The following is a 23,888-nucleotide window of genomic DNA, read 5'->3' as shown; positions in this document are numbered from 1 at the left end:
AAGGCAATAGGAAGATATACCCTCAATTAATTTTGATTGCAGTTTTGTATCAATAAAAGACTGTAATGCTAATACGTATCCAAACATGACGTGCCATTTTCCGCTCCTAATTAAGAGCTGTCAACTTAAAACGAAACTCTCTCCAGGCAGACCCAGTAATGTAGCCCTTCTCTTCGCTCTCCCTCATTGTTGAGAACTCAAATGGGATGGCAAGTAGCAGCACGTCGACGAACACAGCGACTGCACCTCGGGGTGGGGGTTGGGGGGGTGGGGTGCGGATCCTCTCCCACAGCGCCCCGGGAGGTTCGGCTCGCCCCATTAAAAAAAAAAGCGAGGGGGGGCTGGAACTCAAAATCCGCCTCTGAAAAGGCTTCTTTCGTCGGCGACTTTCCGGGGAGCTCGGGACTAGCGCGTTAGCGCCACGCGGGTTTGCTGAAGGATTAGCTCGCGGCCGAGCGCTGATAAACAGGGGAGGGGAGGGGGTGTGGGGGGGGGGGGGGGGGCAGCGAGAGACATTATCCGCTCCTGGGGGTCGCGTTAATTTAGAGGACCCTTCGCCAACCTGAAGGGCCGCGCGTTCCTAACGACGAGAAACTGAGAGCGTTAGCGACTGTCGCTGTTTGAGTACGGCTAACGGCGCAATGAGAGCGGTGTGCTTTTGAGGGATGGCGGCTAGCGATGAGCACCGCTGACAGGGCCGGGTTTCTCAGAGACTCCCAGAGGGGGCGGGGGGGGGGGCTACCTGCCGTTGGAGGCTGGTTGTAATTCTGAGGGGGTGCAGACAGGTCACGGGAGGACCTGCCCACAGCGCGGTCCAAACCCGATTACTGCCATGAGCAACACCCACGCCGCCCCCACCCACCGCCCACCACAGTAACATCTATAAAACCACACTTATCTTGTCATGCACCGCTCAAAGGTCTCACCCAAGGTCGTTTTTCTCCTGCTAATAAAAGGCCTTTCCTCTGACCTCTGAGATATCGGGTCTCCAGGGAGAGTAAGGAGCGGGGCTCGCCTCGTCCCGGTTCAGAGGCGCAGATACGGGGCCCAAGCAGACGAGCTGAATTACGAGGGCCTGACCGGTATCAGGGTACAGAACGGGGTACATGGGGTACAGAGTGGGGTAAACAGGGTACAGAGTGGGGTAAACGGTGTACAGAGTGGGGTAAACGGTGTACAGAGTGGGGTAAACAGGGTACAGAGTGGGGTAAACAGGGTACAGAGTGGGGTAAACGGTGTACAGAGTGGGGTAGGTAAACAGGGGTGTACAGAGTGGGGTAAACAGGGTACAGAGGGGGTAAACAGTGGACAGAGTGGGGTAAACAGGGTACAGAGTGGGGTAAACAGGGTACAGAGTGGGGTAAACAGGGTACAGAGTGGGGTAAACAGGGTACAGAGTGGGGTAAACAGTGTACAGAGTGGGGTAAACAGGGTACAGAGTGGGGTAAACAGTGGACAGAGTGGGGTAAACAGGGTACAGAGTGGGGTAAACAGGTGGTACAGGAGTGGGGTAAACAGGGTACAGAGGGGGTAAACAGGGTACAGAGTGGGTAACAGGTCAGAGTGGGTAAACAGTGTACAGAGTGGGGTAAACAGGGTACAGAGTGGGGTAAACAGTGGACAGAGTGGGGTAAACAGGGTACAGAGGGGGTAAACAGGGTACAGAGTGGGGTAAACAGTGTACAGAGTGGGGTAAACAGTGTACAGAGTGGGGTAAACAGGGTACAGAGTGGGGTAAACAGTGTACAGAGTGGGGTAAACAGGGTACAGAGTGGGGTAAACAGGGTACAGAGTTGGGTAAACAGTGGACAGAGTGGGGTAAACAGTGGACAGGGTGGGGTAAACAGGGTACAGAGTGGGGGGGTAAACAGGGTACAGAGGAGGGTAAACAGGGTACAGAGGAGGGTAAACAGGGTACAGAGTGGGGTAAACAGGGTACAGAGTGGGGTAAACAGGGTACAGAGTGGGGTAAACAGTGGACAGAGTGGGGTAAACAGGGTACAGAGTGGGGTAAACAGGGTACAGAGTGGGGTAAACAGGGTACAGAGGAGGGTAAACAGGGTACAGAGGAGGGTAAACAGGGTACAGAGTGGGGTAAACAGGGTACAGAGTGGGGTAAACAGGGTACAGAGTGGGGTAAACAGGGTACAGAGGAGGGTAAACAGGGTACAGAGTGGGGTAAACAGGGTACAGAGGAGGGTAAACAGGGTACAGAGGAGGGTAAACAGTGGACAGAGTGGGGTAAACAGGGTACAGAGTGGGGTAAACAGGGTACAGAGTGGGGTAAACAGGGTACAGAGGAGGGTAAACAGTGTACAGAGAGGGGTAAACAGGGTACAGAGTTGGGTAAACAGTGGACAGAGTGGGGTAAACAGTGGACAGAGTGGGGTAACACAACCGAATAGGCCGGCTGGCGGGGAGGGCGTTCGTTTCCACGGCATCACGGGAGTAATGAGTTTCCCATGCGCGGCTCCGGCAGAACAACACGAGCTCATTAACCAGAGCGGCGCGAGCGGGGCTTCCTGCCTGACATCCTGCACTGATTCATGGGAAACCGCGGGGGACGCACGGCTCCGGTTAGAGGGGCCACTCATCAAAGCAGGGAATTCCTGAGATTTTAATTACACGCAGCGCAAGCGCGCCCAGCAAGAGCTCTGAGGAAAAAAAAAAGGGAAGAACAATATTTACACTAGCAGTCCCCGAGGTAGATTCTCACGCCGGGTTTTGTTTTACTTTACCTAACCGAGGCTCTTCGAGCCATGTCTATCGAACTCGGAGCGTGTTTAGGGTGTGTGTGTGTGTGTGTGTGTGTGTGTGTCCGAGAGACAGAGCTGGAACACGTTCCGACTCGCAGCGCCCCGGCGGAGAGGAAGGACGCGTTAAAAAGCGAAGCTCCGTGTGGCGGGCCTGACACACATCCTCCTGCTGAGACATCGACCGAAGACAGCATGAGAAACGAGCCGTGGAGATACCAGATCCAACGCTCCGGCGGGAACACAAGCCTAAACTCTCACATCCTCACACGCTCGGTGGTCCCAGAAATGAGCGAAAAATGTTTCTCAAATACAAAGTTACATTTTGACAGAACATCATTAAAGTTTTTTACACCAAAAGAGCTGTGGTGAAATGCCCCATAAGTCTTCTGAGCTGCAATGCGAGACCTTTTATGCTTTTCCATAATTCCAGCGGTAGGGAAATCTATGGCCCTTTACAGGATCTGCTTTAAATGCATTAATATAACCATAATTTACCGACACCATTTCGCTTCATTTAAAAAGCCGTTCTGGCTGTAAGAGGCCCTCACAGTCACTCCCCCACTTTGGGGGGGTGGGGTCTGGGTACGAAAGCACAAGTCATTGTGAGTTCTGCGTATACGCAGCCTCTGTAAACTGCACTCATGCCCCACTTTGAGGAATCGCCTCAAAGTTAACATTTTACAGTGGTTTTCACAGCATAAAACAGCATAAGTCAGGAAGGGGGGGGGGGAAGGCCTGTGTTGATCCATCTCCAGCGGCTGGGTTATCATTAGAATAGCGCGGGACGATAAAGCGCGTGGCTAATTGCTTTAGTGTCCTGAGATAAGGCCCAGAGAAGGCGCTTCGCACACCGCCTTGGCTATCGCGTTCCAGGCACCCTCCGCCCCCCTCCCCCCCTCCCGGGGCGCGGAGAGAGAGAGAGACACCTGCGGAAAGTTCCGGAGCGTATTCCGCGCTCCGCCCGGGTCTGTGAGGTGAGGTCATTGGGGGAGGGGGGGGACGGGGGGATGACGCCGGTTGGCACGGGGCCGAGGCGGTGAGTCACAGAGGATGATGACAGGGTCGTTCTTCCTCCTCCTCCTCCTCGGAGGCTGTTAAACTGGCACAGCCCCGGTCTCCCTCCCAGGCGAGCGAGCGGCAGGCTTTACAGCAGCGGGCCGTCAAACGGCTCGGGGCGCCTCCTCACGTCGGCCGTTTGCGAGCGGCTTCTTCCTCGCAGGGGGGGGCCCCGGCTCGATCCCGGGCCCCCCGATACGATGACGGAATGGAGCAGGCACGGGCCCCGATCGGGCTCAGACCTGCGGTTTTGTTTTTGGGTTTTTTTTGAGGCGGCGGGGGCGAGAAAGAAGGCCCTCGCGGGGCCCCCCGGTGACGCAGGGCTGGAATTACACACCCGCCGTTTGAAGTGCGGGGGGGGGATGAGCTCACCTCGGGCCAACTCCGGCTGGGCTGCTCTGTCTGCACACGCTCTTCGGGATTCACGTTTGACTTTTTGACACTTCGCTCAGATTTCCCGCAAATACGAAGCTTGTTTTTTTTTTTTCCATTTGTTTAATTACGAGCCGCAGAAACGCGTTTCTGAGGTTCTCGGCGCTTTCGGTTGCTTCGACGCTCGAAGCCGCGTGAAGCTTTTAGCGTGCGCTAACGGCACCGACGAAAACCAGCGCGTGGAGCTTTGAGCTGAGTTTAGATTTGAGCGTGCAAATCTGCCGATGAGACCATTAAAACCGAACGCCTTTACTGATGCTGATATTACTGGGCTTGTAACCGAAAGGTCGCAGGTTCGATTCCCGGGCAAGGACACTGCCATTGTACCCTTGAGCAAGGTACTTAACCGGAATTGCTTCAGTATATATCCAGCTGTATAAACGGATAGAATGTAAAATACTATGTAAAAAGTTGTGTAAGTCGCTCTGGATAAATGCCTGTAATGTCACGTAATGTAATGTGCCGCAGAACAGATTTTGTGGTCGCGTCGTTGAGGGTCACCCCGAAAAAGCGAGCACAAAACGCGGCACGCAGGATCGCCGCAAAGGCGCTGTATTTTTTTGCGAGCGTGTCCGGGCGCTGCGCCGCTGTCCAAACAGAGTTCGCAAACAGCACGGGCGTAAATCACCGGCTGCATTCGCTGCCGCGGACGCGAGACAAACGTCTATTCGTCACTTGCGGGGAGCGGGGGGGCGGGGGGGGGCGTGTTGACGTGGGGTCAGGCCCTGGGGTGCCATAATTCCTCTCCCGGTCAGAGGGGCGATGGATTGGGGGGGGGAGCACATGCAAGGGGGGTGCCTTCTCGCCAGGACTCTCGCAGAAACAAAGGCCAGGGGGCGACGTCACACATTTTTTTTAAAGACCCAACAGACAATGAACTGCGTGTTCTGAGCATTGAAAAGCTACGTCCAATCCGATTTCAGTGCATCTCCTGAAAATTCATTAAGGGGAGGGGTCTAGGATAGTCATGTGACAACGGATGTCCTGTACTGTAATGCATGACCACCTGGGGTTACAAACAAAGAGAGGACAGAAGGATGTGTTAAGTATATGGGATAAAGAATGGACACTCACTGAATAGCTGACAATATAAACAATATTGAATCACCACCAGATATTTACACGTTATCGATGCAACTAACCATCCTGGGCCTTTGATTAGCAAGCGCGGTAATGTGATTAAAGATATGGACCCATAATGATATGGATGAAAACAGACGCAGAGCCGCAGCACTCTGGCTCTCAGGCATCAGGCCTACAAATCTACTCCACTCATGGAGATGTGTCACCACCTCAAATGTTTTGATTCATTGGGTTTCTCAGCCCTGTGTGCACACAAACGCACCTCAAGTGCTTTCTGGGGAAGGCTGCTCCACGGATCAACGCCTGCCTCAGAAACACAGGAAGTGAAATCAGCCCCCAGTTTGCATGCTCCGACCCCAGCAACACCGACGTGCTGTTACAACACTACGCTAGCGCTGAGAGAACATTATGCTAGCGCTGAGAGAACATTATGCTAGCACTGAGAGAACATTATGCTAGCACTGAGAGAACATTATGCTAGCACTGCAAGGATGTCACGCTAGCACTGAGGGAACATTATGCTAGCGCTGAGAGAACATTATGCTAGCGCTGAGAGAACATTATGCTAGCGCTGAGAGAACATTATGCTAGTGCTGCGAGGATGTCACGCTAGCACTGAGGGAACATTATGCTAGTGCTGAGAGAACATTATGCTAGCACTGCAAGGATGTCACGCTAGCACTGAGGGAACATTATGCTAGCACTGCAAGGATGTCACGCTAGCACTGAGGGAACATTATGCTAGCACTGCGAGAATGTCACGCTAGCACTGAGGGAACATTATGCTAGCACTGCGAGAATGTCACGCTAGCACTGAGGGAACATTATGCTAGCACTGCGAGAATGTCACGCTAGCACTGAGGGAACACTATGCTAGCACTGCGAGAATGTCACGCTAGCACTGAGGGAACATTATGCTAGCACTGCGAGAATGTCACGCTAGCACTGCGAGGATGTCACGCTAGCACTGAGAGAACATTATGCTAGTGCTTTGAGAACGTGACCATAGCACTGTGAGAACATTATGCTAGCACTGCAAGGATGTCACGCTAGCACTGAGGGAACATTATGCTAGTGCTTTGAGAACGTGACCATAGCACTGTGAGAAAGTTACAAGACCTGCAGGCTCCGCACTTTGTTCTCCTTACAGGTCTCAGGTGGTCACATGACAGGTCTGTGCAACATCTTTAACACCCTGACAGAAACATAAAGATCTTCTGTTTGTGAGAGAGGCGAGAGAGAGGGTGGAGAGAGAGGACAGAAAGAGAGGGAGGGTGGAGAAAGAGGACAGAAAGAGAGAAAGAGAAATATCTTTAAAAAGTGACTGGATAAAATTACAATGGATGAGAGCTGGCAGTCTTTTATAGCTGTCAAAAACGGATGAGGAGCTTATGTGGCATTTCGAGTGGCTTTGACCTTCTGCAGCGTGTGTGTGTATGTGTGTGTGTGTGTGTGTGTGTGTGTGTGCGTGTGCGTGTGCGTGTGTGTGCATGTGTGCCTGGGTAGCCAAACTTTCAAGCTTACTTTGAAATTCTCCAGAGCCGGATATTTCTGGAAGCGGGGAAGAGCGGGCCTCGTAAATCCGGCGCTGCCGCGACCCAGACGGACGCTGGCGGTAAAACGGCGTGCGGATCGGAGCGACCAATCCGTCGCGAGACGAGCCGAGGGGTTCGGTGACATTCCGACGACGGACGGGCTGAGCCGTGTGGTGCCCAAACGAGGAGGGGGCTGCCAAAACAGCAGACCCCCTCCGGGGCCTTAAGTGAGGTCGTGGGGGGGGTGGGGGAATAATCCGAAAACCATACTAAGGGAATCACATATACAAAACAAAACAAAAAATAAACAAATAAATATATCGCCACAGCCTTTTCCAAGAATAAGACTCTACAGCTTCTAACTGACGGCACTGAGCACTGTGTAGAGGCCGGTGTACGCATGAATTATGAAATATGAAAAAACGAAGCTCGGAAGTGACAGATATCTCGCACAAAGGATTAGCCTCCTTGTGTCAGTAGGCGAGTGCATGGGAGTGCGGATTATGACCCAAATAACAAAGGCTCCAGGCCTTCAAGATGGCTGCCGGCCGTAATCCAGCTTCTCCCGGCGAAAGAAAACCCCCCCCCTTATCTTTATTTTCGAAGGACCGTGTCAGAATCTCAGTGTTCGTGCGTCACGGCTGTGTGCGCGTGCCGACCTTGAAACGGCAAAGAGGCGCCCGCGATAGCGGGGGAGGGTGCGAGAGCAAAGGCGCCGTGAAACCGACGGCGCTCTGACTCTCACATAAAAAAGGTCGTATAAAAAACCGTCGGTTGAAACCAGCCGATACCGCTGCACGGTGCGAGATCCCGTAAACGCAGCCCAACCCCAGTAAGAGGCGGTCGGCACGCGGCATTACCTCCGCGCGCAGCCCAGAGAGGCACTCTGACTCTCATAAAAGGTCACGTAAAAACCGTCAGCTCTGAAAGCCGTCAGCAAACACCGCGGTACAGGAAAGGATCCCCGGACCAGCCAGAGGACCAAGCAGCGGCCTCCGTGCCCGTTATTCCGGACGCCCAAAGCCAGGGCCAATAGCTGCTCTTCTTATTAAAGGCGGGAAAGCGAATCGAGCGAGCCGGATTTCATTAGTCATCCGTTAGCCAAGGCTCTCACCCCTATGGAAGCTAATTTCAGACCGATGGCCAGTGTTTGGGGGTGCCAGTTCCTTTAGGCAATATATCACATATGACCCAAATGAATATGAAATGCATTATATTTCTACTACTAATGATAATAACAAATATTTACATTCGCATCACAAAATGACTTTAAATCTGTGCGGTTCAGGCAACCGTCACGAAATATCGGTTGGAAATCCCCAGGAAGATGACTTAGGCACTCAAAAATTATCCATGAGGCGGCTAATTAGGGTGTACTGGATGATTACAAAAAAAGTTGTTTCAACATGTTCAGAAAACAGTTTGGCTTTACTTCACAATAAACGTCCAAAGTTAGTAGAAGAAAAGAACAATTTAGCAAATTATAGCCAGGAGCATAAATAAGAATTCGAAAAGAAAACAAACTGAACAGGCCATGCATTGTTCCCGTGCATTTCTCATTCGATTCATTTCTCATCAACTAAAATGAGAGAGCATTCACTCATCTTTTTCTGGAATGAATTCTAAAGAATAAAACTCTATATTTAGCCTGCAGGTGCTTTCAGGTTTTTTTTTTAGGTTGCATTTCTGGCAAATAACGGAAACCGAATCCCTGAGTGCAGGACACAAGGTACACTGCACCTAAATATTTTTTGCTTGCGTCTACAATAATTTGAAGCAGTATGCATATTTCCAAATATAAAAATGCAGCTGCCATTTTTTTTTATTCTCTCACAGTTCACAAGTTACCCACCCACAATATTAATGCAGGACAGACAATGCCCTTTAAGATGTGGTGTGCAAAATGACCTGATTTTCTTTTAAAACACTTTACATATAGTTTATTCGAACTAACTGTACTAAAACGGATCAATCAATAGTAAAATATTAAAGATGTGTGTACGTATACTTATAATAAAAATATGAAACGACAAATGTAACAGCATCATATTAATGTGTCACTAAACGTGCATGTCAAGTCCCACCATTAAAGCAGAGAGCCAACGAGCGGAACTGAAAGGAAGGGGTGTGGCCTTTTGGAAATGCCGTTAGGCATATGAAGGGTTAATTGGACTTTTAACAGAGCAGTGAGTAAAATCTGCTACTTTCGGGGGGGGGGTACTGGCAGGATAAGGAACAGTAACAGGGAGCGCCGCGTGCAAGCGGAGAGCAGGCAGGCCGCAGCAGAGCAGCGCACACCCCAGTCCGCGCGCCTCCCTCCCCCGCCGCCGACGGCTCCCGCTCCCGCTTCCTCTCGGGGCGGAAAAGGTAAACAGCGTCGGCCCGGCAACCCGTTGCCACGGCGTCTCGGAACAGGAACCCTGGGAGACGGAGATTAGCGGGAGCCGTGCGCCGCGACCGCGGGCCAAGTTCGGCAGTGCCAGCGGCTGGCTGAACCCGCCGCCGCTTCCATTCCCACGGCTGCTGGTTAAGCAAAATGGAAGCTACCGGAATATTAAAGAGATCTGAAAAACTACTCACATGAGCGGCAGGGCAGGATCGTGGTTAGGGAACTGGGCCCGAGGCTCAAAGGTTGTGCATTCAATTCCCAAACGTGGAGCTGACGTACTTTGAAGAAGGTACTTGAGCAAGGTACTTGAGCTAGGTATTTAACCTGAATTCAGTAAAATATGCAGCCGTGTAAATGGCTTGCCTGTAAATAAATACCATCTGAGATAGTTGCTCTAGGTAAGCATATGCGAAATTACTATAAAGCCTATGTAAAGAAGTGGAAACCTTCTATGAGCAGGTTACCTTCTCCAGATGATTAGCCCTTTGTATTCAAAATTAATCTGGAGACCCAGAAGCCCATCGTGAACATGGAGCAGTGAGGCTGGTTACATTACATTACAGGCATTCGGCAGACGCTCTTATCCAGAGCGACGTACAACAAAGTGTATACCCATAACCAGGAACAAGTGTGTCGAAAACCCTAGAGAGAAGTACCGTTCCAAGTGCAGGGAACAACCGCATAGTTTAACTTGGTTGATATTTGCAATGTTCACTGTCCCACATGAAGCGTTACAGTACAGCCCTAAATGCCAAACAGCGAGGAGAACAGCATATAAGCTTTCACTACAATTCCAGGACACGGAGTTCTGCTTCAAAGCGCAATTTGTCAACGTCTCCTAGCGAGTTAAGAAAGAACTAAATCGGGGGTATCGCTGTCCCCATTCATCTGAGTTGTTACAAAAGCGCACGGCCGAACCTTTAGAAAAAAAAAACTGCCCGGCGGGATTTTTCCAAGGTAGCTTGATATAACAGCCGGCATGGTAACCGGTATCTGGGTTCGGAGGAGGACAATGGGAGGCGTGTGGACTGCGGCTAGGCCGCTGCACCGCGCGCTCCAGGCCGCCCCCTCAGCAGAGGCAATGCGCTGACCGATGTGGGACAGGCTTCAGGGAAGAGGGCTGACTCTTTCAGAAACTAGAACACAATACTGCTCTCTTGGTGTCAAGAAGAATGACAATCTGCAGTTCTGGGCCTCTTTGATGAAGTCTAATGGATTTTTGCCCAGTTAACATAGTTTGGGGAACTATGCTATAAGACGGCTCTGGAAAAAGTCCAACGAAGGGCAACTAAACTGGTTCTTGGTATGAAAAGTAAAAGTTAAGAGGAAATGCAAATGATACTTAATCTCTTCAGGCTTTGTTAAGGAGATTGAAGGGGATTTGATTGATGTTCTTAAATTCATAAAAAGGATTAACAAAAGCAAACTGCAACAGACTTTTCAGGCTGAGTTTTGTCAGTACACTAAGACGCCATAAGTGGTAATTAGCAGAAGGTACATTCCACATGAGTATTATGAAGTATTTATTTACATAGAGAGTTGTCAGCGTGTGGAAGATCCTGTCAGGTCACATAGGAGACTGCGCCCTTACAGGCTTTCATTTCCAGGATTGCTGCAGTGCTGGATACTCTCTTTGTTTCTCGATAGGTCCGTTTGCATCGCTATGTACTTTTAAGACACATTTTTTAATGCACGGCAGCAACACACGTCGGGTGGGCAGGGGTTACACTTCATTTACATTTAAGGTATTGAGCAGGGGCTGCTCTCCACGGGTATTGACACAGCTTTCGCATTGATTTCATACAACAGAAGCTGGATTCAGATTAAATACCCTGGTAAAGGGGACAATGGCAGTGCTCCACCTGAGAATCGAACCTACAACCTACAGGTGCAAGCTAACCATGATGCTACTCTGTATTAAAATGATGCTCGGGGAAAGCCGGAAACCGCACCGTGACAAGTATGCGAGCGCTTGGATCGGTGAAGTACAGAGTGCCTGCGGCGCAGGGCGGTGCCGGGGCCGACTCCATATTCGCCATCGCTGCGTGAACTCGTGGGCTCCTCATCCGTCCGGCTCACCGCTGGCGCCTAAGATCAGCGCCGTCTCTCAGAGCGCTGAGGACAGGCTTCAGGGAAGAGGGTTGACTGTTTCATAAACTAGAACACAATACTGCTCTCTTGGTGTCAAGAAGAATGACAATCTGCAGTTCTGGACCTCTTTGATGAAGTCTAATGGATTTTTGCCCAGTTAACATAGTTTGGGGAACTATGCTATAAGAAGGCTCTGGAAAAAGTCCAAAGAAGGGCAACTAAACTGGTTCTTGGTATGAAAAGTAGAAGTTAAGAGGAAATGCAAATGATACTTAATCTCTTCAGGCTTTGTTAAGGAGATTGAAGGGGACTTGATTGATGTTTTTAAATTCATAAAAGGGAGTCTCTCTCGCCTGCCCCCGAGGAGGAGCAGTCGTGGGGGCGGCCGACGCATTAAAACGTCACAGCAAGGGGAGCGAGCCGCCATCCGCCGCGGAGGGACTCACGGGAAAATTTCCGCAGGGACCGAGGGAAACGAGCCCCGAGGTCACGTGCTCGCGCCGCGACTCCCAACGAACGTTACAGCAACTTAAACCGAATAGCATTAAATCAGATACATTTAAAGAGCGACCCAGGCCAAACAATAGATCAGCATTACCTTAATTGTGTGGGTCGTGCACTTGGCAGGTCGCGCCACACAGGGGCGGGGCCTGTGCCGTTCGGAGAGGGAACAGCCGCTGGCAAAAACGCGGTAAGCCAGCCGGCAATTTCGCGAGCAGAGCGCAAGCGGCAGGAAGTGTGATAAGGACGGCGGGAAATCGGTGGGAACTCGGCGAGCGCGGTCCAGAGCAAACAGCGGGGAGTTTCCACCCAAAGAACACGGAGTGAACTCGGAGATCGCCTACTGTTCCTGTTTAAAGCGAAAACAATCACAAAAAGGGCAGCGCGGCTTCAGAAGCCTTTCAGCAGCAGGTGCCAGAAATGTTTTCTTTTTTTTGGCGGGTTCCTCCAATGTACCAGGGTTCATAAAGGCCTAAATGTAGTCAACGTTACATTTAGTTAAAGCCCTAACAAAAGAAAAGGGGGGGGGGGGAGTCTGTGCCCATGTCTCCTTTACACAGGCGCTGGGTCGCACGGCTACGCGCATGCGCAGGTGAGACGGACGAGCGCGGAGAGACGGCTCTGGAGACCGCAGCCCTTTTGTCCTCCCGCTCGCCCCCGCGCCGATCCCTCCGGGTAACCGGATCTGCGCCGAAATCAGAGCGCCCCGCACGTGTGCGCTCCGGAGGGGATACACCTGACCCGGCTCAGCGAACTCTCAGCAGCCGAGGGGGGCGGGGGGGGGGGGGGGGGTGGGGGGATGGGAAGGAGGGGGGGGTTCTGGGTAACACCGGGCCGAACGAGGCTGCCGGTCCGGCGGGAAGCGGCATGCCAAGTTGGCTCGGTCAGCGGTTTGCACCCGGGGCACCTGGGAAAAGGCCTGGTGCTCGTGAATAAGTCCCGGGGTTTCAAAGGCAGACCTCCGGAGCTGGAACTGTGAGGGCGGGGGGGGGGGGAGGGATGGGGGGGCCAGACACTTTCACCACCTGCAGACCGCCGCTCCCGTGGCAAAGACGGGGCGAGAAAGAGGGGCGACGGAGAGCAGCCGAGAGGAGGCTGATTCACCCCGACAGGTCAAAGGGCGGCGATGACTCGCTCGCCAGAGGGATGTGCCCACCGAGCCGTTTCCCGTCAAAACGACAAAGGCTAATGAACTGGGGGCCCCCAGATTCCAGTGTACAAGAGTCAGAGTTACACAACACAAAAACACACACAAAACACACACACACACACTCGCACGCACACACACACAACACACACACACACACAAATGCACACACGCACACGCACAAACGCACACACACAAACACAACACAAAAACACACACAAAACTCACACACACAACACACAAATACACACACACACAAACACACACATACACAAATACACACACACACACACACAAACATACACAACAGGGACGTCCGCAGAGATGCACACGCAGGCTGGCAGCCGTCTGTGATTTCACAGACGGCTGCTTTCTATATAGGTGTGGCACGTGTGAATGCGGAGCGAACCGGCATCGCTCCACTTAGCCCAAGCAACGTCCTAATTGCACCCTTGGCATTAACTGCAGCAGAGGCCTGATCCCCCACCCCCAATTCCAGCGAACGTGTTGCCACAGGAACACATGAAAAGACCACACAATTACTCCATCATTACGTCTGCGCTGGTTTTCTAGAAGGAGCAAAAACAACTGACTGTGCCTAGCGCGGAGAACTGAACGGTGGAGAAATACAATGGGCTGTGCAAGGTCACATGCTCAGTTTCTCTCGAGGGTCGTAAATATACGTTAACCATATAATATACCCTGAGCAGTTTAGGAACACTTATTATTATTCTAAATGCTCTGTAATTGCTTTGCAACCGCCAAGAAAAATAAAATAGCTAACAATCCTAGCGCAAAGAGCAAGAACCTGTTCTTAACCCAGTGATGAGTGAATGCTAAAACCTGTTTTACAGTAAAATGGCAGACGTCCAGCTTCCACCCGCTCCGAAAGGTTTACGCCGCGACCGAGCGCAAACGTTTCGGGCCGGCGTCCGAGAAGACTGGTACGAACGGTTCGCATTTCTCGCTCCGCCGCGAATCGCCGGCGTCAAAGGTTCGCGAAATTGCAGCGTCATTCCTTTGCGCTGTAAATCCTTAAGCCCCAGTTCACTTTTGAGGGAAAGACAATAACATTACATTACATTTATTTGGCAGACGCTTTTATCCTTGAGCAAGACACCTAACCCCTAACTGCTCTGGCGAATGAGAGGCATCAATTGTAAAGCGCTTTGGATAAAAGCGCTATATAAATGCAGTCCATTTACCATTTATCCAACGTACAATAACGTAAACTACTGTCAGTTGGGAGTCACGGCCGTTTCAATCTCCTGCTCACTCTATCGAACAGCACGCACGAAATTAAACATCTTAGATTGCGATTGTTTAACTGAACAAACACGGTAAAGGGCAGCAAGCTTTGAAATCCGTTATCAGCACAAAACGTATTGCCAAAAGGCAATGTTTATCATTTTTCAGGAGAGTTAATTACTTTCTTGGAACATAAAGGGATTGATTGTCATGTCGATACACTTCAAACGTTATCAGTCACATTAGGGCGATGAACTCAACGAACTCAAAAAGTTAGCTCATATGTTTTCGTGCCGCTGAAAGCGATTTAATCCGGGCGCTTTGAAACATTAACATACAGTCTTTTGAAAAGAACATTTAAGAAGTGTTTGCCGAGTCTGAAAAGCAGAAACTGGGGCAACGCAGCTGCCGGCTTCCTGCGATTATGCTAAGCGCGTCCTTTTCACGCTTCGCTCAATAGCGACGGCTTTCACTGCGGCCCGGGCGACCCGGCGGGCCCCGGCGCCCGGCGACGGCCCTCCATTGTTGCCGTCGGAGGCGAGTTGCTAAGCTGTCGGACGGCGATTCGAAACGCGCCGAGCCCCTCGTCGGCGGCGGCGGCGACCCCTCTCAAAGGCCCAGCGACGGCAACGGCGGCCAGATCCGACGTGGGCTGCTCTCTGGCACAAGATGACCGCCGCTTCTCTTTCTGCTGATGCTGAAGGACTCGGGGGGAAGTGGGGGGGGGGGGGGGGGAACAAAAACACAGAGGGGAACGGGATACGGCCGCGGCGGGACAGGAAACTCCCCCTCGCGGCTCGTTACTGCTTCGCCGGCCTCCCGAGCCCTTTGCCGAAAAGGCTGTTTGCGTTCCAGCTGAGTCCCGCTTAAAAACCCGGCCGCCCGGAGAGATGGCCGCAGACGGCGGCCCCGCTCGGTAAATCACCGCCTTCCCGAGACCGTGGCGGGTGATGATGCGTTACGCTGGCGGAGCTGAACGGCTCTTTCCTGTTTCTGTTGCTTTTGCCGTGCAGTCCTCTCTATCTCTCTCTCTCTCTCTCTTTGGGAAGGCCGGACTCCAGGAACAACAAGGCCGAAGAGACAATGGACACTCACGCTCACACACTCACACATACACAAACAGACAGACTCAGTCCACTCACTCTCTCACTCCCTCTCTCACTCTCTCACTCACTCTCTCACTCTCTCACTCTCTCACTCTCTCACTCTCTCACTCTCTCACTCTCTCACTCTCTCACTCTCTCACTCCTCTCACTCCCTCACTCCCTCACTCCCTCACTCCCTCACTCGAGGCTGGGACTCCCTGAACAGCAGGGCCGAAGGGGGCAATGGAGGCGCTGACTCGGCACTTTGGCCCCCGGGCTCCTCGGCGTCCCCCCTGTCACCCGCGCGAACAAACGAAGGATACCGCCGCCGCTCTCGCGTCCCCGAGGGACCCGCGCGGGGGCCCACGCTTCCACCAGACCAGCGGCACTTCAAACGGCAGCAGCTCGAACGCCTGCGTCAGACGGACCGCCGCCCCGAGTTTACTCTGGGGCAGGTCAGACACTACAGAGGTAAACCGAAGTAAAGAGAGCTCCCCCGCAGGAAATTCGGGTCAATTGGGGTCGGGAGAGGAGACATCCTCGCAGAGATGTTTTCGGAGAGCGACGGCGGAGGAGGAGGCTTAAAGAAGAGCCCGAGAGAAAGTAAACAGCGCTAGCTTCCTCTGACGAAACTGACATTATACAGCGTTAGGGTCAACAGCGCTAGCTTCCTCTGACGAAACTGACATTATACAGCGTTAGGGTCAACAGCGCTAGCTTCCTCTGACGAAACTCACATTATACAGCGTTAGGGTCAACAGCGCTAGCTTCCTCTGACGAAACTCACACTATACAGCGTTAGGGTCAACAGCGCTAGCTTCCTCTGACGAAACTGACATTATACAGCGTTAGGGTCAACAGCGCTAGCTTCCTCTGACGAAACTGACATTATACAGCGTTAGGGTCAACAGCGCTAGCTTCCTCTGACGAAACTGACATTATACAGCGTTAGGGTCAACAGCGCTAGCTTCCTCTGACGAAACTCACATTATACTGTGTTAGGGTCAACAGCGCTAGCTTCCTCTGACAAAACTCACATTATACAGCGTTAGGGGTCAGGCCTCAGATGTTAGCGTTTCGCCTACTTTAGTTAACCTAGTTAGCGCGTACCACCGATACAGATGTATGGACACAACAAATAATGTTACAGAGGTGAGGACATGCCATAGCTAGCTAGCTAGCTATATAGTTAGCCAGGTTTTACTCATGACACTTTGTACAGCTGCGCCGTGGGTCTGGACGGTTTCGTGCTTGTTTTAGAACGTGTAGCACAGGCGTGGCATTTCTTTAGTATTAAAAGGGTTAGGTTTTTCAAATTGATACCAACGTGAAAGTCAAAGAGTCCACACACATGGATCCCGACGATACAACTTCTGCCCGTTTGCAGCTGGCTAGCAGACCCTTGATGGCCAAAATCGTGAAAATGACGCCCCCTCTGTCGCCCGTCGAAGATCACGCGCCCCACAGAACGCGCGATAGCCAAATCCGCCAGACGGACGCGAAGTCTGCATGGCGATGCGGCGGGGTTTGAAGCCTGGTGTCGCAGGCCGGCGACGCAGCATTTTGAACGCCCGGTCGAATTAGCGGAGACTGTTTCGGGCGCGCGCTACCCTGAGCGCCACGTAGCTTCAACGCTGTCACACTCAACGTGTCACACAAAAGGCGGGCTCTACGGATTCAAGGTCGAGCTTTAATTACATTGATATCAATGCACGGGGCTGAGCCGGCCTACAAATAAACACTCACACCTTCATTCGGTAAGGGGTTATTCGAGCGTGTTCGTTCAGAGTCACCGATACACCACCCCAGCTCTCGCCATTCATCAGCACAACGTGAAATAAAGTTGCAATGCTGTGCGTTCTGACGTAGAGTTAAGCGGGGTTTTACGTCTACCGAGTCAGTGGACGCGCGTTCACTAGCCTCAATACTCAGTACTTTACTAGTAATACAAACTGGGGGAGAAAAACGCAATCGCTGTAACGAGGCTGCGTCTCGCAACAATCGATCTACTCTGACGGCTTGTGCGTAACATGCAGAATTACACGTGTCGGGTCTTTGCTAAAGCCTGCAGCATCTTTGCTTGCCACAGACCGCCCTACATGCTCAGCGGGGGCTTAAGCCCCTTTGAGAAGGGGATCGTTTATCTAGTCGAGTCTTTGTTTTACTAGACAGCTCTCTGAAAATACATACCTCGCACATGCGCCTACACTCACACACACAGACACACACACAAACAGAGACGCACAAACACACACACACATACGCACACACGCAGACACACACACACATACACACACACACACACAAACAGAGACGCACAAACACACACACATACGCACACACGCAGACACACAAACACACACACACACACACACACACACACACACACACACAGGAACACAAGCGCACACACATGCACACACACACACACACACACACAAGCGCAGACACACAAACACATACACACACACACACACACAGAAACACAAGCGCAGACACACAAACACATACACACACACACACACACACAAGCGCAGACAGACAAACACACACACACACACACACACACACAGAAACACACATGCGCACACACACACACACACACACACACGCAGCTCAAATGACTGTAGGGCTGAATGCCAAATCTGAATGCTGCCTGAGCTGAATCACACAAAGCCCGGAGTGACAGGCTGAGAAATGTGAAAGTCAGCCGTAAGTATGGCAGAAACAAGCAGCGCATTTATTTTAAGAGGGGGATATTTCAAAATGCCCCTCAGATTAAGCACACTGAGGTGTGTTAGAACAACAGTGGAGGCGCGTACCACTGCCTACCAGGGCGGGCCCACAGCCCCGGTGCTTCCGTGAGTTTCCGTGTCAGAGCGGGGTTCTGTGATACAAAGAGACAGCTGCGCGTCTGCCTCAGGTAAAGAGAGAGGGAGGCGCGGGCGAGAGAGAAAGGGAGAGAGACCTAGACAAAGAGTGGAATGAGAGGGAGGGGGAGGGAGAGAGAGAGACACAGACAAAGAGGAGAGTGAGAGAGAGAGAGAGAAAGAGAGGGAGGGAGAGAGAGAGAGAGAGCACACTCCTCTGCCCTCTGCCCTGTGGGGCCCTCTGCGTCTCAGCGCTTCAGCAGGCAGGGGAAGGCAGAGAGAGAGACCGAGCAGCGCGGCGCCCCCCTGAGGCTGTGATTAAAACTGCGCTTCAGCCCTGTTCTGCTCCAACTGTCTCTGGAGGCACGCCCCTGTACAGGAGGCTGATACTACAGCCCGACAGGCTGGGGGGCTGCAGGGGAACCTCCCTCCATCCCTAAAATGCACAAACACACACATACACTCCTCCCACCACACCACACCACACAACACACACACACACACTCACCCACATCACCACTCACTCACCACCTCACTCATCATCACCACCACCAAAACTCAACTCACACACTCACACACTCACACACTCACACCTACACACTACACGCACACACACACCACTCACACTCACACAACACACCTCAACTCCAACACACCACACCCACTCTCCCACAACACACACACATCAAAACCACACAACCAGATTGGGCCTGGTTTAAACTGGGATTTTCTAAGGGGAGGGGAGGACTGGCCCCCGTGACAAAAGCCAAGTGAGAAACCCTCAACCCCCGGGACCGAGCAGTCTCCAAGGAGTCTGAAGAGGGAGAGGACGGCTTAAAGACAATCTCGATCATCACGACGCCCGTTTTCCGTCCGCTCGTCAAAATTTGCAATTACAACCAATTATTCAGCAGCCTGTAATTTTCTCGTGCGTCTCTACGTGCTCTCGGCACGCGATGACGCGGCGAGGGGCCCCGCCCGAAACGCGCCCCGCTCTGAAAGGGGAGCCGATGGCGGGAGGCGTCCCCGGCCGTCACGCGCTGGGGGGGGGGGGGGTAAAATGGCGGTTGGGGCAGTTGAGCTCGTGGTCTTCGTACGGCTGAGGTTCCCCATAAAAGGGAACCTGGTTCACTTCGGAGCCCCTAGTCACCAGGGAGAGAGAGAGAGAGGGAGGGATGGAGTGAGAAAAGTGGGGGAAGAGAGAGAGAGAGAGAGAGAGAGAGAGAGAGAGAGAGAGAGTGAGTGAGTGAGTCCATTGTCCCTGCTATTCAGGGAGTCCCAGCCTCGAGAGAGAGAGAGAGAGAGAGAGAAGAGGGAAAGTGAGCGAGTCAGTGAAGCACGACGGCGGCATCCGATCATCGCCATAGCGTTGTCACGCTCGCTGGAGAGCCCGGTTGCGCCGTCGCCGCGGCTCTCAGCGAATCCTTCCGCAGAGCGTGCGGTCGAGGCTCGCGGCCCCGAGCGCTCCGAAGCGCGAAAGGATGAAAAGGCTCGGCAGGACAGGGTTTCGAAACACATTTGCGGGCCAAGGGTAAAAGCGCTCCCGAATCTTTCCTCGTCGTCGGGGGGTCCGCGAGTCGAGAACCTCGGCCCGAGGGGCCGACGCGGTTCGCCCCGCACTCGCGCAACCCGAAGCCGCGCTTCCGCAAACGCCGGACCGCAGTCAAACGAAAATAACCCGCCATCATCCGGCGGGGCAGAAGGGTAACACAAGGTCCCGGGAGAAATCCGTCACAGTCCAAACACATCTAGGCGTTTCACGGAGAACCCGCCTCCGGGCGCTTGCCTGTAATAACTCAAACGCAAACAACAAGGCCGCGCGATGCTAACGGGGCAGGTTTCACAACCCAGCATTACCGCGCGCGGGCCAATGACGCGGCACGAGGAGGCCTCACCGATGCAGCGGCACGTAGCCCAACACGCTGAGGCGACCGCACGCGATTCTAAATCTGCACGTACCAGCCATAAATTACAAACAGAGGGAAGAGAGACGATGAGATATTTGACACACTTTTTCGGGCTGGATGTGGCAGAGCCCGAGGCGGCGTTGGGAAAAGTCACAGCAATCACCTTCCAGCTGGCCGCAGGATCTTGGCGCACGTCGGCGTCATTAAAAGAAGAACACAGAACGCGAGAAAGGAAAAAAAACAGGGCTGCTGCCAAGTCAGTTACGTTAGGGATCTTTTTTTCTTTTTTTCCCTTTTTGCACACGGCGCATTTTTTTGCGATCGCGAGTGGAAGATCGCCGCGGTACACAAAAAGACATGCTGCGACAATCCCTAAATTACTCCAGAGTTAGTCCCATTAATCCCGGGCCAATGATTCCCATTAATCCGGGCCAATGATTCCCATGAATCCCAGCCAATGATTCCCATTAATCCCGGGCCAATGATTCCCATTAATCCCGGCCAATGATTCCCAATTAATCCCAGCCACTTGACTCCGTAATGCTGTGCCATTCAAAATGCCACTTAAACCCTCTGGATCATCAATGTCACGCAAAAACCACACGTCTCTAAAGAATGGACCACCAAAAGGAACAGATAAATTCTTCTGCTTTCCATCTACCAACGTAGGATCGCGGTTCAGTCACTTATGGAACACTGGCAGCAGCACAGTCCGGCAGTGCAGTACAGCGGAAAGGGAACTGGACTTGCGAGGGAGAGGTTGCAGGTTTGATTCTACAGGTGGGTCAGTGCTGTAAAAAAACATTTAACCCTCGATTGCTTCAGTCAATATCCAGCTAAATAAATAGAGTTTATGCAACAAAAAAAAAAAAAATGCAGCCTGTATTGGATGAGAGCATAAAGTGTATAAAAGGCTGAATGAAAATTATTATGGCACAATAAATAAATAGAAAATCAATTTAAAAAAAGACACTAACTGTTAAGAGTTGCACTACCATGGCATTAGTGCAAATCTTAATTGGATCACTGAGGTGAGAATCGAGTTCCCTGGATGAGGGAACCTGCCTAAATACAGCCATCGTCGGCCTTGGGAGGGGGACTGGCCGGGGGGGGAATTTGTGAGGGAAGATCAAGGAAGACAGTGTAGCTGCGCAAGATGGATCACTTCAAAGGAAGCGAAGCGCTAAGCCCCAGGCCGGTGGGAGTGCCCGCACACACGCCTGTCAAAAAAAAAAAAAAAAAAAGACAGGAGACAGACGGCTCCCCGAAATGAAACGCTGTCCTGCCTTGTGGGAACGGGTGGGTGCACACGCACCGCCTCGAACCATTTCAGCACAGACTCATAGCAGCGCCCAATTAAACTGCTCAATATGCCCACTCCCTACTCCCTTCCCCCTACCCCCTACCTCCCACTCAGTTACCTGAAGGGGCTGGATTGTTGAAAGCAAATGCCTATCGATCTCGAAAGCAAATTCGGTTATTGTTCCGCCAGGTAAAATGCAAGCAGCTAGATGTCAAGTGTCACATGACTTTTAGCATTTACACTGCAGCGAAGGCCTGTGGGAAGGGTTCTGTTGTCTCCATGGTAACGAGACGCCAAACTCTTGACCGTTTTTGTCTACGTTTACAAACCGTCCCCCCGCACACTCCGGGACAAAATATGACCGTGCAAAAATTCTACACGTGCGCAACATTGAGAAGAGGTGTCAAGCTATACTTTTATCAGTTGAAAATATGTCGTTTTTTCCCCCCCAACCGACACTCGTCAAAAGCGCTGAGCGACGGATTATAAATTAGCCTTAACTGGCCGTGCTAGCTGGTCATGCTCTGAATCTGAAGCCTCCTTAATGCGCTTTCACACACTGAAAGATTCGACTTCAGAGAGAGAGAGAGAGAGAGAGGGATCGGTTTGGAAAGGACAGCGGGAGGGGCCTTTGGGCCCTGAAGTGGCTTCTCACCGGCGCGGGAGACATCGGATCGTCCCTCAAGCCGAACAACTTCACCTCTGTGACCCTCAGCGAGCCACAGCCTCTCACACAGCCCTTGCGCTCCTGTTTGTCACGGTTTCCGGGTTTAATGAGTTCATTAAGAGCGGCGCTCACCAAAACTGCGGCTGAAAAAAATCCAGGCTCGCTGCAGTTTAATGAACTTGAGGGTTTTTTTTGGGGGGGGGGAGGGATATTTGATTTGGAGAAATTCCCAGACAGAGACTGCCGCAAGAGCAGAATTTCCGCTGTCGAGAAAGCCTCGCGGAACGCATCCAAAAACTTTTTTAAAATAAAAACAAATTTAAAAAAAACAGGCAAGCTCCCTTGGGGATACAAGCGCCACCTGCGGACCAACAGCGGCGTCGCACGAAAGGTCGCACGCAGCCTCAAGGTGTTTTTCTCTTTTTTTTCACCCCCCCCCCCCCGACCGGCGTCGTGTTTCCACATCTCGGTTTTCAGCTCAGAAAGCGAGTTCGCTGAATCGAAACGCCTCCCGACCTTCTCCCTGCCGCGGTCAGAACGTTCCCGAGGTGACCGGAGCGGGTCGACCTGCGGGGGGGGCGGGTTATCGGGGGAGAGCCGGAACATTCCGAGCCTTTTCCCCGCTAAGCGCTTTTTCTTTCTTTTCCATGTTCCGCCCAGAGATTCGATTCCAGCTCCTGGATCCCGCGCAGCATTGTCAGCATTCTGTCTCGCAGCTTTATCACAGAAAGACAGCGTGGAGAATAAGTGCCGCACTTCCCATTTTACGTGACGTGTGCGATAGCACGCACACGAGTCAACATTTCTTTGAGGGCGCCCGATTTAGCTGGCCGTCAAACGGCAGTCGCCGAGCGGGTGAATTCGGCAGGAAAGCGGGTGCGGCTGTTCAGCGCTTGCCGCGTGTTAGCGCTCTGCGTTTCCGCCGCCCTACACCACTCCCCCCTCAAGCGCTCTGCGTTTCCACCGCCCTACACCACTCCCCCCTCAAGCGCTCTGCGTTTCCACCGCCCTACATCACTCCCCCCTCAAACGCGAGGCTGTTTTGCAGCGAGGCCTAGTGATGTTGTGATGTCTGGCTTGTCGTGACGTCTGGCTCGTCGTGACGGGCGGCCCCTCAAGGACGGCCCACAGCCGGTGCTGACGCAGACAGTCGCAGGCCGACATTAATCCACCCCCCCCCACCCCCACCCCCACCCCCACCCCCACCTCGCCTCGGGCAGCGTTCGCCTGTCCTCCCGAAGGTGAGCTAGCTCCCTGTTTCACAGCGGTGGGGAGTGGGGGGGGGGGGGAAGCAGCTGAATCATTGCCCTGGAGGACGCAGGCCTCGCTCGGGGGCGAGGGGAGAGCCGCAGCGCGAGTCATCACTTCTGCTGTGCTGAGGCGGCGCCCGCCGTTCGGCAAAGGCAAGCTTCCCTACGCGGGCTGGCAGAATACAATCCCCCCCACCTCCCCCCCTCAACGAGCCAGATACAGCGGCCCAGCACCCCCACACCCCACAGCGCCGAAAGCGCGTTCTAAACTTTTTTTTTTTTTTTTACCGCTGAACTAAATACTAAATCCGCCATCTCTTCGGGTTTTCTGGGAGCCGTTTTGACGGAATAGCGAATGGGGCCGAGGACGCTTCAAGAAAAAAAAAGAAGGCCTTGCAACCGTGACGACGGAAACTTCCGGCAACTTGAAAAGGACCGAGAGATTTTTTTATTTTGTTTTTGTTACTGTTGTTCTATGCAACTCTTGCTTTTGGAACACAGTGTTCCAATAAAGCACCTTGAAATCGAAAAGTTGAAAATTGAGATCAAAGCCTTCCTGGAGAGGCAC

At 52.5% G+C, this 23,888-nt stretch overlaps 1 protein-coding gene across 1 annotated transcript in view; it reads right to left on the bottom strand.

Annotated features, from left to right (window-relative positions):
* Positions 1–23,888, bottom strand: part of si:ch211-266k8.4 (TBC1 domain family member 10A) — a 75,441-nt gene that overhangs the window by 28,564 nt on the left and 22,989 nt on the right. The gene's annotated exons all lie outside the window — the stretch shown is intronic.

The sequence above is a fragment of the Anguilla rostrata genome, chromosome 16 (assembly GCF_018555375.3).
Source record: "Anguilla rostrata isolate EN2019 chromosome 16, ASM1855537v3, whole genome shotgun sequence".
Taxonomy (NCBI): Eukaryota; Metazoa; Chordata; class Actinopteri; order Anguilliformes; family Anguillidae; genus Anguilla; species Anguilla rostrata.
Note: the sequence above shows the minus strand (reverse complement) of the source record. Positions and strands in the feature narration are given on the sequence as shown.